Here is a 13,909-nt window from a genome sequence, read left to right on the forward strand (position 1 = left end):
TTTAACGGGATCTCTGAATGGAGCCATTCCCGCTTCACCCCCAAACACTGCTCCGTCAGCCCATCTTGATTCCCAGGTGTGCATTTGCCAAAATCTTCGGTAGGCTCTCTCTCAAAGGCTTTGGTTCTCCCTGGTTTCTTTGACTTTAAATGAAACAAATTGTTGTTTTATTGTCGTCAACAAATACTACTTTGTTGTTGTTGTTGTTGGTTGGTTTGGTCACAGTTCCTCCGGTCCTTGAGGACCATATCGTTTTTAAAACATGGTAGCTAAATAGGCTGATAAAGAATGAGTTCAGATGTCTGGTCATTCATTACTTTCCCCATTAATTGTGGGGCAGCGACATTCGGTACTAAGTAGGTCATCAATGGCTGAGGGGAGGTTGATCTTGAGAACTTGTGCAAAAAAGCACTTTCTATAATGACAGGCAGTAGACACGGGGTCCTTGCAGCACCCTTCTCCAGCAGCCACAGATCTACGCCTGCGAGTTGGAAAAGGACAGGTGCTGCCTTTCTCACCACATTGCTTTTTTTTTTTTTTTTTTTTAAGATTTTATTTATTTATGTGACAGAGAGACAGCCAGCGAGAGAGGGAACACAAGCAGGGGGAGTGGGAGAGGAAGAAGCAGGCTCATAGCGGAGGAGCCCGATGTGGGGCTCGATCCCAGAACGCTGGGATCACGCCCTGAGCCGAAGGCAGAGGCCTAACGACTGCGCTACCCAGGCGCCCCTCACCACATTGCTTTTAACAGAGCTGGAGCTAACTCAGATCAGTGGCTAGACATTAGGTAACTGTGATTTCCTCCCAAAGCCAGGATCATGATCCAAGGCTTAGAAAATGGCTAGAAGTTGGCTGTGTCCACTCCCTACTCTTTTCTTACGCGTGGACGTGTGTATGCGGCTCTCTCATTTTCCTCTACATTTTAATGCATCCATTATGTTAAGAGCCTGTTCTTAAAGCTAATTCAGTGTGACTGTCATTTAAATATGCATACCAAGCAGTTTCTACTAGCAAAGGCAAAAAAAAGAGTTTTTTTTTCAGAGAATACTAATGGGAAAATAATTGGAATGTCACTGTGTGTTTAGGAACATTTCTCTGGAGGAGTTAATGCATGAAAACTGTCTCCATCTTTAATTAATATAATACAGTTCACTTGATATCAAATTTGCTCCAAGATTCTACACCGTAGTTGAAAGAGGGCTCCGTGTGACCTGGAAATAGGTCCCTTTGGCTCGTGCACTCCTCAGACACGGTGCAGTCTAACTCTGGCCCACGCTCGGGGTGCGTAATCAGTAGCTCAGAGTGCCCTATTCACAGGGCGGCCACGCCGTGTCAACGCGGATGCGGCTCTTTCTTCCCTACCTCTAGCAATCACCAGATTGCCCCCCCCCACCTCCAGCCTGACAATGACGAGGTGCTCTCAATTCTCATCCTCCCTTTGTTCAAAGTCGCATTTTCCTTCTTCCAAAGTTCAGCCAACTAACTCTCTCCTTTTAAGACCAGGAACCCTTCAGAAGGACATACTTAGCATTTCCCCCTTTCATGCCAGTCCCTCATTATTAAATATGCAAAACGCATTTCAGTCTATTCCTGTTTGTTTGGTTGTTTATAAGGTGGGTGTTAAGAGTCTTGAAGCTGACCAAAGTTTACCGATTTTGCCGTTTGCTATGTTGGTGTCACTGCAGGCACCTTTCTGTTCTCCGCGCATGCGGACTTGGTGACAACATGACATAGAGCCTAGACTTCCCATCTCACACTGAACCTCACAGGACAGTGGGCACCATTAATGGTGATAGAGGAGAGAGAAGAAATCTCCCCCACCTTAATTCTAGCACCACATACGGAACTGGAAACTGAGAGGGGGCCGTCCTTCAAGTATAGCAGAAAATGTTCAGTCTTTCAAATCTTGAGATAAAAATCATCTGAAAGCATATTTATTCCTTCTAATAAAGGCTTTCTGCCTTAGTAAGTGCAACATAGGAAATGTGACTTCCCAACTATTAAGTACCTTGCAATACTGCTGTAGGTAGGACCTGCGGGCAATCGTCATCATTTTTTTAAAGATTTTATTTATTTATTTGAGAGAGACCATGAGTGGGGGGAGGGGCGGAGGGAGAGGGAGAACACAGGGCTCCATCCCAAGACCCTGAGATCATGACCTGAGCTGAAGGCAGATGCTTAACCAAGTGAGCCACCCAGGTGCCCCAATCTTTATCGTTTTTAAGTCACAGTTATAAGATGTGTGTAACTTGGGTTGTTTTTACAAACAAAATGAGACAGCGCTATGCCCAGCACAGAGTAAGCATCGTATAAATGGGAGTTCTTTTCCCTCCCTGCTCCATGAAGGTGTAGTGTTCCGAACATGTCCGTCACTGCTGGGCCACTGTGGACATCCCAGGCACAAATTCCGGGGGGGGGGGGCGCTCAGCCTCAAAACACCACAGGAAGTTGTGCTTGTGGGGGGGGAGGGCCAAGTCTTCAACTCACTCTAAGAGTTTATGTTTGTTCTGTTTTCCACCCTCATTCTGCAAATCAAAGAACAAGGATTCAAAGGTCCCCCATTATGTACAATTTTATCAGGATTTTGTGTCCTAGGTTTAACTAGATTTATCTTTACATCCCCAAAGCTTCAGAGCCAATTTTCTTAAGAAGCACCATAGGATTCATAATGTAACGGCAATCCGTTTTAATTCCTGTGTACCCCTTGTGTCTATTATCCTGGTAAGCGACGTAGGCCTCTCAGTATTGCTTTCGGTAGTCTTCTCATGGGTACTCAGAATGCTGCTAACCTCTAGGGAGGTTTTTAGAAAATTCTGGTTTTCAGGCAGAGGAGAAACACAAGCTGTTTCTTTTAAGCAAGTTTTACACTAATGTTAAGAAGTTGGTGTGTGTGTGTGTGTGTGTGTGTGTGTAGAAGTATAAATACATATGTGATATGTGAAAACTACACACATGGCAGTCAACTTGAAGAACAGAAAAATCACATGGAAAAATGAAAATTCTCCAAAAATGCTGCCACCTTGAAACCACTTCAACCACATTGATATGTATTTGCCAGAGAAATGTCTGCATTTGGTGTTCTGCTTTTAATCATGCATTAGCCCCACTCGTTCCCTCATTCATGGATATATTTACCGAGCAACACAAACAAGGTAGAATTACGGTTGCCAGATACAACACAGCACGCCCAGTGAGATTTGAATTCTAGAAAAATAACCCATCACTTTTAGTATATGTCCCAAATAGTGCACAGCACCTATTCTATCTGAAAATGATTCCTTTTCCCAATTTCTCATGTAAGTGGGCATCTTGTATTTGTATTTACTAAATTTCCAACCCTCATTGGAACACAGACTCAGAGTGGGGGGATGCAGTGGTGAGCGGTAGTGGGCAGAGCCCCTGATTGACCCCCCATTTCCAGAAACCGTGAGAGGCTCATATTAATCAAATGTCACATAAATACATCAACTGTGAGAAGTGCATGAAGGACTAGGTAGAACAGGAGTGTGTGTGTGTGTGTGTGTGTGTGTGTGTGCGCGTGTGTGTGTGTGTGTGTCCTCGTCTGGGGCAGTGGAGTTAAGGGTGAAAACACAGTCTGAATTAAAATTCAGCCTTCGCAGCCTCCGCGGACCTGACCCCACCCGGGAACACAGCCGTGGGATGTAGGCCACGTTCTAGAGCGAGGGCTGCCCGACGGGGCTGGCATCCAGGGAAAGCAAATAAAATCCGCGTGCGCATCCCTCCCTGAGGGCTGCGCACAAAGCCCTGGCAACCAGGAGCCTGCAAACAAACAGGCTGCAGTGCTGCCCGCAGAGCCCCCCCCCCGTTCCCCAGGTGGCTTTTGTTAATTGAGATTAAGCCCGCAGCTGCACAGCTCCGCGGGCTCCACGCCGCCCCCTGCCTTGTCTCTTGTTCTGGAAACAGAGGGGCCCGCGTGTGTTTCAGGAAATGAGAAGACGAGATCGACTGGTGTCAGTGGAAAGGACCACCTGTATCGGGACTGTGAAAGGGGGTCCTGTCAGATAGCTGAACGCAGCCGAATAAACAGGTTCCCTGGAATCAACCTCGGTTATTGAGGACTATGCACCTGTGTTTCTCCACAGACCCATCGACTGTGAGAACCCAAGGCAGTCTCCAGGGCCACAGATACAAGAAGAGCTTTTGTTACTTAAGAGTGGAATTCTGCCAATGGAATTCTGTTACTTAAGAGTTTTGCCTATATTGTCTCATTTACTCATCCTAACAATTTAGGTGGACGGGGATTATTAGTTCGATTTTACACCAGAGAAACAGAGGCCCAGAGAGGCTGAGTCATTTTCCCGGAGCCACACAGCCAGGAACTGGCAGAGCCAGGACTCAAACCCAGACATTCTGGCTGCAGAAACCCTGCATTTCCTGCTACACTATCCCATCCCCTATGGACATCTTGTAGGACTCTTTTATAAATTATGAGGGAAAAGGAATTTATTTTCTTTATTGTCTTTTACATCCCACAAGAATACAAACTCCATGAGGCAGGTATGTTTGTGTATTTTGTTCATTACTCCCAAGATAATGCCTCGCACACACAGTAAGGGTTCAACAGATCTCTGCAGAAGGGAGGGAGGGAGGGAAGGAGGAAGGAAGGAAAAGAAGAGAAGGAAGAGAAGGAAGGAAGAATGGAGTTAGGACTGGCACCAGGCTTCAGGTTGTGCTCCTTCCCCGTTTCTACCACTAACACTTCCTGCACACTCACAATCATCCCCTCATTTACTCAGGCCCACTCCAGGTTCTTGGCAGGCCCTGAAGTCAGAGGGATGTGAGTTTGAATCCTCACTTCACCACTTGGTAGCTGTGAATTGACCAAATTACATCGCGTATTTGCTTGGTTCCCTCCTCCATAATTGGGGGTAACAGCAATACCCAGGGCAGAAGGTATTGCTATAAGTAAGAATATGTTTATAAAACACCCCACACATAGTAGGTGCTTCATAAGTGACAACTTATGGGATGCCTGGGTGGCTCAGTTGGTTAAACGGCTATCTTCGGCTCAGGTCATGATCTCAGGGTCCTAGGGTCGAGTCCCAAGTCCCGCATCTGGATCCTTGCTCAATGGGGAGTCGGCTTCTCCCTCTCTCTTTATCCCTCCCCCTGCATGTGCTTCTCTCTCTATCTCTATGACAAATAAATAAAATCTTTAAAAAAAAAATGAGGGCATAAAACAAAAACTCAGTGAGGCCCCAGCCCAGCCCAGAGCAGATTCCTGAGTAGACATGTGCCCCTGCGTGTGAGCTGACCACTAGAAAGTCTTTGAGTTTGTTCTTAAATACAAATACATATTTGTTCTAAATACAAAATATTTTTATATAAAATATGGAAATGAAGGGAGTCTAAAGAAAATGATAGATACCTACATTACATTATGCAGAAATAACTGCTGTATTAGATTCCTATTGCTTCTGGAACAAATTACCATAAACTTAGTGGCTTCAAACAACGGGAAGTGGAGCACTTGGGGTTAAAGCTATTTTCACAACATAATTAACACATGATTTCCTTTTGTCCTGCATTTCCATTCCTCCCGAAAGTTCACAAACAGACAAAACTAATCAGAACAATGAGTACCTACGGGACGCAGGGTTTAACGAGAACGCGGCATGCGGGAGAGTTCGGGAGCGGCTGAAATACTCTTTCCTCATGATTTAGGTGCTGCCTGTGTCAGAGCATAGATTTGTAAATATTCATTAATTCTACACTTAATATCTGTGCATTTCGCTGTAAATATATTTTACCGGTTTCATAATAAAAGAATATGAGACAACTGAACAGCCACGAACTTAGTATCATACACTTCTGGAGGTCAAAAGTGCAAACGTCGTCTCATTCGGCTGAAAGGAAGCTGTCGGCGGGGCTGTGTTCTTTCGGGAGGTCTAGGGAAGAATGGTTTCTTACCTTTTCCTGCTTCTCGAGGCGACCTGCATTCCTTGGTTCAAGGCGCCTTCCTCCATCTGCAAAGCCAACCACACAGCTTCCTCCAACTTCTCTCTGCCTCTGACTCTATGCCTCTCTCGTCCATCTTTGAAGGACCCGTCTGATTACCTTGGGCCTTCCCCTTGACCAGATTCTAGCCAGGCTCTTCTGAATCAGCTTCTTGCCTAGGCCTCGACCTTGGTCTGTTAACCGTTGAACAGAACACTAACATTGTTTATCAACAGCTCGGGGCCACGTCCCTAGGATGGCGTTAGCTCCCCTTAAACTGCCTGCCTGAGAAAATGCAGGGCTGCCGAGAGAACGTGCCGTTTGTTCCAGCTAATACCTGAAGACAGGGCCCGTCCGCCGGCCTGTGTGGGAGGGGAGAGGCCTGCCTTTATAAGTGCCTGTTAACAAACCCACATGAGTTTCACATGGACCAACCCCATCCAGGGCTCTTTGTAACTTTCACTCGGCTGACTACCAGGTCCCGGCTTATCTCCTCTCCATCCTCTCATTCTCCTTGTCAGACACCCGGTCACTTCTATACACCTCAGAGTTGAGTTCACCTCACACTGTGGGATTTCTGTTGCAATAATATATTATTGACAAAAAATCTGCTTTTCTTATCTTAGTGTCCAGCTGTGTTATCTTGGGAAGAGATGTGATTAAATTAAGGATCTTTAGAAGGGGAGGTTATCCCGAATGATCCAATGCCATCACTGGAAGAAGCTCTCCTTGGGTATGGCCCTGACGAGCTTGGATAAGTGGAGAACAACAGACAGCAGTCCCTGAAGAGCTTAGCAGAAAACAGTGTTAATTGTGTGGCCTGTACCTAGTAATGCCCGCACACCTGGTTGTTGACTGACTGACTGATGGACTAATAGACAGGAAACTGAGTCTTTATAATGCAGACATTCGCTTACTCATTTACTCATCAATACTGCAAAGAATTCCTTTCTTGCAAACAACACAGGAAACTATTAGAAAATAGAAGCTACAGAGAAGTTCTCTGGGATGACTTGGAGTAGTTTACAGCCTCGGACGTAAAGCTGAAGAAGCAGGTCTCGAGAAAGTGAGGGACAAAGGCAGGTCTGGGAATCTAGGTGGCAGAAACCAATGGACAGGCACTTACGGCTGTCTCAGCAGGGATGAATCAGCTCCCGTCAATTTTCTAACCTTGTGTCACCCACTCAAGGCTTAAAGTCCTGGGAGGGAGTCCAACTGGCCTTGCTCAGAAAACACGCCTGCCCCTTGGCTAGAAGAAAGAGTAAAATAACTCATGACTCCCAGACTGTCGACCTGAGCCACTCGGTGAAGGATTGTGCCCTTCACCAAGATGGGGAGATGGGAGAAGGATCAGATTCGTTGTGAAAATCAAGAAATCTCTTTTAGCTGGGTTCATTTTGAGCTGCCTCTTAGTCATCCAAATAGAGCTGCTGCATAGGCGAAGTCTAAAGCTCAGAAGAGAAATCCAGGGTCCAAGGAGAAGGCCAACAAAACACAAATATGGGAAAAATCGGCTTGTAGATGCTATTTAGACCAGAGACTTGAATGGAGCATCTCTGGAGAGAAGTTAAATATCTAGAAGAAAAGGGCCAGCGGCTGTAAAGACCTAGAGCACACTTACAGTTCTGATGGAGGAAGACTCGGGAAACTGGACAAAAAAGCAACAGCCCGGAAGCTAGCCAAAAGCTAGGGGTAAACTGGGCAAGGGCAGCCTCCTAGAATCTAGAGGCTGTTTCACAAAGGAAGGAGTGCAAACCATTGCAAGTACTGTGGAGAGTTCGGGAACAAGGAGACAACTGACTGCGAACTTGGACTTGGGAAGATACAGATACTGTGACCTTGGTAAGAGCCAAGTCCAAATGACAGGACAGAGGATGGAAGGGACTGGCTCGAGGAGAACACAGGAAGCAAGCGATGTTATTTTTGGAGGGCAGGGTGCAAAATGGGTTGTGTTGAGAGATTCATCCATATTGTCAAGGGTAGCGATAATGGATTGCCATTTCTCTCTCATATTCCATTACACATCTTCCTACTGATGGATATTTGGGTTATTTCCAGTGTGAGACTTTAATAGTCCTGCTATTAACATTCTTGTTTGTATCTTCTGATAAAAGTCCATATATCTGGGGATGTAAATGCAGGAATTAAGTCATTAGATCCTAGGATTTATGTAGGTTTAGCTGGTATACAGTTTTCCAAAGAAGTTGTACCAGTTTATACTCACATTAGCAATGTCTGAGAATTCAGGTTGCTGTCAAACCTCACCCACGTTGGGTATTTCAGTTTCTTTACGTAGGTGTTCCGGTAAAGGTAGAATGGCTTCTCATTGTGGTTTTAATTTGAGTTTCCCTGGTGCCTTACGAGTTTGGGCACATTTCTATATGACTGTTGGTCATTTGAAATCCTCCTTTATGAAGTGCTTAAGTCTTGTACATTGCTCTATTGGTTGCCTTTTTTTTTTCTCATTGGTCCGTTTCTTAGTGTAAATTATTTGCCCAATCTGTGACTTACCTTTATAATCTGCAAGGATTTTTTTTTTTTTTTGAACACTCAAAAAGCTTGAATGTAAGTGTGGTATAGTTTATCCATCTTTTCCCTTACGGGTAGTGTCTTGTGTGTCTGGTTTAGGAAATCTTTGCCCCTACCGAGATGAAAATATTCCACCCTGTTTCCTGGTCGCCTTGCTGTTTCAGCTTTGACTTGTAGATCTGTGATCCAGGGTCAAGATTCACTTTTTCCCCATATGGAAATCAAATGAACCCAAAGCCATTCACCGAGAAGTTTCTCCTTTTCTTACTGCACTGCAGTAACACATTTGCTGAGAGTCACACCACCAAACGTGTGTGGATTTGCAGACTTTGTTCTACTGACCTCCTCGTGTGCATTTACACAGGTATCGCGCCACCTTACTTACCGCAGGTTTCGGCGGGTGGCGGAAGTCAGTAATATAATTCTTCTTCTGAATTATCTTGACTCCATTTGGCCCTTTGCGATTCCATATAAATTTCACAATCAGCTTGTTAACCTGTATTTTAAAGCTGCTGGTATTTGTAGTGACTTACGCTGAAACTAATTCAGAGAGAATTAAGGTCTTTTTAAAATAGTAAACCTTCCAATTCATGAATTTTATATATATCTTCCTGTATATTTAGGTATCCCTTAATTTCTCTCTTTGGTTTCACTTTTTAGTGTAGAGATCTAGCATATCTTTAGATTTATTCCTAGGTTTTTTAATGTTTTTTATGTGATGACAAATGGTAATTACTTATCCAGGTTTTATTCTCTAGTAGTTTGTTGCTTGTAGAGCAAAATACAGTTGATTTTTAATATTGACTTTGTATCCAGTGAACTTGCTAAATTCTCTGATTATTTCTACTGGTTGGCCTATAGATTATTTTGGATTTTCAATATTTGCCATCATGTTATTAACTAATAATAACAGTTTTATTTCCTTTCCAATTTTGATATCTTTTATATTCATGCTTACTGTATTTGCGTGAAGAACAGAGTTGAATACAGCAGACATCCGTGTCTGTCCTGATTTCATGGGGAAGTTTCTCAAGATCTCAAGATTTCATATGATGTTTGCCTTTGGCTCTTTGTAGATAGATATCCTTTATCACAGTAAGTAAGTTTTCCTTCAGTCCTAGTTTGCTAGAAGTTTTTATCATTAATGGGTATTATATTTTGTCAAATGTGTTTTCTTTTTCATTGCGATCATTTCTATTACGTGGTGAAGTAAATTAATGGATTTGCAAATCTTATAATGAGCTTCTTAAACCCTACTTGGTCTTGTTCTATTAAAACAAGTGCTAGTTGGTCGTGGTCTATTATCTTTTTTGTACATATCATCAGATACTGTAGTACAGATTTTAAAAATTATTTTATTTATTATTTATATATTATTATTTGTTGATATTAGATTTTTTAATTTTAAATTTTAATTATTTTATATATATGTTTTCTAGATGTGCATAAGATATGCAGGTTTGAGTGCAAAGAGTAGGAGCCCATTGAGAAGAAAGAATGGGTCACGTGGGACAGAATGGGGAGGATTGCCAGAGTGAGGCCCCGAGGGTGGCAAGATGGCTACGGCTGGGGGCTCAGGTGTTAAGCTGGCTTCGGGTGGAAGTGGGGCAGCGCTTTCACTGTGCTAGGAGAGAAGGCAAAGTATGTAGCACACAGATTCGCAAGCCGGTGCAGATGGATGTGTTGGTGGGCAGATGAAGGAGTTCCGGTGTCAATCCCACTGTGACACGTGAGGTCACCAACCGAGAATGAGGAGTGGGCATAGTGCAGGAAACTGTGGGGAGAGAAGCTGCTGGGTGAATGAATGTGTGAAACTAATCGAGAATTAGAATAGGATTTTCTTTTTTTTTTTAAGATTTTATTTATTTATTAGAGAGAGAGAGATAGTGAGAGAGAGTATGAGCAGGGAGGAGAGGGAGAAGCAGGCTCCTGTGACCAGGGAGCCTGACGCGGGGCTCGATCCCAGAACCCTGAGATCATGACCTGGGCTAAAGGTAGACGCTTAACCAACTGAGCCACCCAGGTGCCCTAGAATAGGGCTTTCTAAGTATCTATGTGAGGCCCGTCGTTACAAATGTAAAGTGAATCCAGTCAGCACAGCTTTGTGGTTTTTTCTCCCGACAGTGTACAGGATAGATGTTAGCTTGTTGCTGTTTGAATGCAGGTATGTTTAATCAGGATTGGGGTTTACTTGGGGGAGGCATCCTCACTACACCAAAGCTTGATGAATGAAAAGTCTATTTTCAAGAGATAGGCTCCAGAAGTAGCTTGCTGGGGGAAACTTAAGGAAATCATGCATTTGTAGAGTCACTGATCACAGCTAGTATTTCTGAGGACTTATGTTTGAGGGGGTATGCTATTACATATATCATCTTATAAATCTTCAAATACTAGGTTCTGTAAGATAGGAATTAGTATTTGTCCCTTGTAAAGATGAGTAAGCTGAAGATGAGACGTTTGAGTCTTTGCCCAAACCACGAAACCAGAAAGTGATGGTAAATCTGGATTCCAAATCCCACCCCCCCCAAATATTCTAAGATCTCCAGTGTTAACATATTTTATTAGAATGTCGCTTATATAGACATCACTACTTCTAAAATTCTGAAGCCAAACTTTAAAACATTATATACAACCATAAAATCACTAAAACAATTTTAAAGGGCCATTTCACCTGATAAACAGTAATATTGTAGTGGAGCAAAATCACATTATAACCGAATATCCTCCAGTTTGAGGTAAAACATAATGCCTCTCCCTGCTTCCCTGGAAGAGTTCCAACCACTGGGTATCCGAAATAGAAATGGACAGAAAAGCCCCAGGAGATGAAGGTCAGAGGCAGAAACATCAAAACATGTCTAAAGATGCAGTTGGTCTGGTTAGACTATGAACATTAGTCAGCTGAAGGAAGTGGGGAGCATGACAAATGGAGAGGCTAGAAGGAGGGCATGCAGGGCACAAGGAAGAATCTCTTTGCTGGGTAGCAGTGCTGACGAGGGCTAGCAAGCCCTCCCCTGCCCCAGGATTCTGAGACTTGGGGAACCTGGTTGGTAAGAAAACATTCGCTTTTCTGGCTCGACAGGCAGAGGGTAGATCACACCCTGTGCCAGATGAACTTTCTGTCTCTCCGTTTCATCCCCTCTGGAGCAACAGCCACTCAAGATGTGTGACTCAGCATCTCTTGGACCTCTGGGCACCCTGGGGACCTCCCTAGCCACTCTCTGCATCACAAGTGGCCATTTGCAATCCCATCAATGACACAAAGTCATCCCACTCGACTGTCTCTCTGCAGTCAGTCTCTAATTCCCATAAAACTCAAAAAGTTTTAACTTCAAACCCTTTTTTCCTCTGGACCCCTGATAAATGCTAGGGGTCAGAGTCTGATTTAATTGTTCTTCCTGATCATTCGAGCTTGTGCCTGGCTTTTCCTTTTATGTAAGTAGCAAGATGGTGTTATTCCCCTTTGTCTGCTTACTGGCTGTGTTATTCTCTGAGGTAACCGTCTCAAGAGATTCTGTAGAAAATAATAATAGCTAAAATTTCCCCAGAGAAGCTTCATAAATAACATCTCCAGAGCCAGTACGGGATGAGCTGGCGGATCACAAAATTGCATTCAGATCTCTGTCCAGAGAAAGGTCAGGGCTTGGGGAAAACAACTACTGCATCAGAACATCAGGAAAACAGTCTGCAAGCTGTTCTGCGTGATTTTAAAAAATCACCCACAGTCTTTCTCACTGTGTACATTGTAGATTTTTGCTCATTTCATTGGAGGCTGTTGTCCATGATTCGAAGCAGGCAGGCACCTGTGTTACACGGTCTGAGGCTTTCCTGACCCCTCCCCCCTCCCCTCGCCTCCCCTCCCCCGCCCCCCCACCGTAAGTCAAAGTAGGTCCTCAGTCAGCCTCTATCATAATATCCTCCACTTTTTTTTCATGGCCTCTAGCACATTTTACAACTACATATTTGTTGTACAAATATTTATTTCTATTTCCTCCTGGGTTCCTGGGTTTCCTCCTTTAGCTTCAGCACCTTGTACAAGTAAATGTAAGTATGTGTAAAATGGCCACTGACTAAACAAGGGTTCATTAGGTACCGAGCTATATGCCAGGGGCTGTTGATGAAAACAGAGATGAACGAAACACAAATGCCTCAAATTGTCCAGCCAAATGAGGAATTCAGGCAAAAAAAAAAAAAAAATTCTAATGGTTATAATACAATATAATACAAGGCAACCATTTATAGCTAGGTTTCTGGAGTGTTCTATAAAGAAATGGCAGACTGCTGGGGAAGTGCAGAGAGGGAAGTACAAAGGGGTAACATTCAATTTATGTCTGGCGAGAAGAGGTCAGGAAATTCTAAGGTGGAGGGGAGATGAACCGAGACCCTGAGTCTTTATGTCTCCTGAGATATACATAGAAGTTTCTTCTGGCTAAAGCGGAAGTTTTCATGAGCATTTATTATACCTATTTTAAGGTAGTTCCCTCAAATTCATTCCAACTACTGCTAAAAAGATCTACATAAATTCTCAATTATCTGTTTTGATGAATTTTAGATATGTGGGTGTCTAACCTAAATACAGATAGACAAGAGTGGACAAGGTCATTTCTGCATGTGTGGATGAGGGCATGGAAGGTGGTGTTTTTCCCTGAAGAACTTTATAAGACTCTTTATGAGACAGAGAAAGATCACTTTGTAAGTTTCATATCTTCTTCCTTTACTGCTTGGTTTTTCTGAAGTTGAAAACTTCCGGAAATTTGACAACACGCTCTAGAGAGAGAATGTGGAGAAATAGGCACTCTCGTATATGGCTGGTGGGAATTCAAAATGGTACACACCCTCTGCACAGATAAATTTGGCACTATAGAGCAAACATTCTATCTGCCTTACCCCTTGTTTTTAAAAAACATTCTCTTAGCAAACCGTCTTCTAGGAATTTACCCCGAAGTGTTCTGTCCCGAATACGAAAAGGCATATGCAAAAGTTTTTTTCAGTTACACTATCAGTAAGAGCAAGAAACTGGAAACAGGGGCGCCTGGGTGGCACAGTGGTTAAGCGTCTTCCTTTGGCTCAGGGCGTGATCCCGGCGTATTGGGATCGAGTCCCACATCAGGCTCCTCCGCTATGAGCCTGCTTCTTCCTCTCCCACTCCCCCTGCTTGTGTTCCCTCTCTCGCTGGCTGTCTCTATCTCTGTCGAATAAATAAATAAAATCTTTAAAAAAAAAAAAAGAAACTGGAAACAACGCCAAATGTCCTCCAGTAGGCAACAAGTCGATGAAACAGGGGCCATCCGTAAATGCAGCTCTACGCGGCTGAGACAGAGAGTGAGGACTAGATGTATCTACTGGTAAGGCCTGTACTCCAGAGCATATCAGGTGGAAAAAGCGATGTGGCATCAAAGTCATCCACAGATTCTACACAATCCCT

The 13,909-nt window shown here is 43.7% G+C and overlaps 1 protein-coding gene across 1 annotated transcript in view; it reads left to right on the forward strand.

Annotated features, from left to right (window-relative positions):
• STK32A (serine/threonine kinase 32A) overlaps nucleotides 1-13,909 on the forward strand; it is a 121,393-nt gene that overhangs the window by 35,134 nt on the left and 72,350 nt on the right. The window lies entirely within an intron of this gene.

This window comes from Ursus arctos, unplaced genomic scaffold (assembly GCF_023065955.2).
Source record: "Ursus arctos isolate Adak ecotype North America unplaced genomic scaffold, UrsArc2.0 scaffold_5, whole genome shotgun sequence".
Taxonomy (NCBI): domain Eukaryota; kingdom Metazoa; phylum Chordata; class Mammalia; order Carnivora; family Ursidae; genus Ursus; species Ursus arctos.